This window comes from Triticum aestivum, unplaced genomic scaffold, assembly GCF_018294505.1.
Source record: "Triticum aestivum cultivar Chinese Spring unplaced genomic scaffold, IWGSC CS RefSeq v2.1 scaffold153226, whole genome shotgun sequence".
In the NCBI taxonomy this organism is placed as follows: Eukaryota; Viridiplantae; Streptophyta; class Magnoliopsida; order Poales; family Poaceae; genus Triticum; species Triticum aestivum.
Genome location: NW_025300597.1, coordinates 1 through 905, shown reverse-complemented (window position 1 = coordinate 905; position 905 = coordinate 1). Strand labels below are relative to the sequence as shown.

The window sequence follows — 905 nt, the reverse complement described above, 5'->3', positions numbered from 1 at the left end:
GATGGGTGACCTCCTGGGAAGTCCTCGTGTTCCATTCCCTTTTTAATTTTTTTCGCGCCGCTTGCAAAACAAAACGCACGTGTAAGTAATATATTTACCGTGTTTTATTATTTTGCACGAGTGCGGTAAGTCATAGCTGGGTGCTCACGATTCACGGGTCCAGCGTCGGCGTTGTGGCGCGGCAAGCGTGCACTGGTGCGGTTGAGAGGGAGGGGTGGAAACCGCGTTAAACTCGTCTCCGTAGTTGAGAGGGAGCGGCCAAAGCAATGTGCAATCGTCTTTGTGGTGGAGCTGGGAGGGGCAAGGATAAGGGACGAAGACCGGGGTAACATGTCGGATGCGATCATACCAGCACTAAAGCACCGGATCTCATCAGAACTCCGAAGTTAAGCGTGGTTGGGCGAGAGTAGTACTAGGATGGGTGACCTCCTGGGAAGTCCTTGTGTTGCATTCTCTTTTTAATTTTTTTCGCGCCGCTTGCAAAACAAAACGCACGTGTAAGTAATATATTTACCGTGTTTTATTATTTTGCACGAGTGCGGTAAGTCATAGCTGGGTGCTCACGATTCACGGGTCCAGCGTCGGCGTTGTGGCGCGGCAAGCGTGCACTGGTGCGGTTGAGAGGGAGGGGTGGAAACCGCGTTAAACTCGTCTCCGTAGTTGAGAGGGAGCGGCCAAAGCAATGTGCAATCGTCTTTGTAGTGGAGCTGGGAGGGGCAAGGATAAGGGACGAAGACCGGGGTAACATGTCGGATGCGATCATACCAGCACTAAAGCACCGGATCCCATCAGAACTCCGAAGTTAAGCGTGCTTGGGCGAGAGTAGTACTAGGATGGGTGACCTCCTGGGAAGTCCTCGTGTTGCATTCCCTTTTTAATTTTTTTCGCGCCGCTTGCAAAACAAA

The 905-nt window shown here is 51.7% G+C and overlaps 2 non-coding genes across 2 annotated transcripts; both read left to right on the top strand.

The window, feature by feature from the left end:
- Nucleotides 1-335: 335 nt before the first annotated feature.
- Nucleotides 336-454, top strand: LOC123179292 (5S ribosomal RNA). Its single transcript, XR_006490257.1, has one exon. It is a non-coding gene; the product is annotated as a 5S ribosomal RNA (ribosomal RNA).
- Nucleotides 455-751: 297 nt separating this feature from the next.
- LOC123179291 (5S ribosomal RNA) lies at nucleotides 752-870 on the top strand. The gene has a single exon (XR_006490256.1). It is a non-coding gene; the product is annotated as a 5S ribosomal RNA (ribosomal RNA).
- The last annotated feature ends 35 nt before the right edge of the window (nucleotides 871-905 follow it).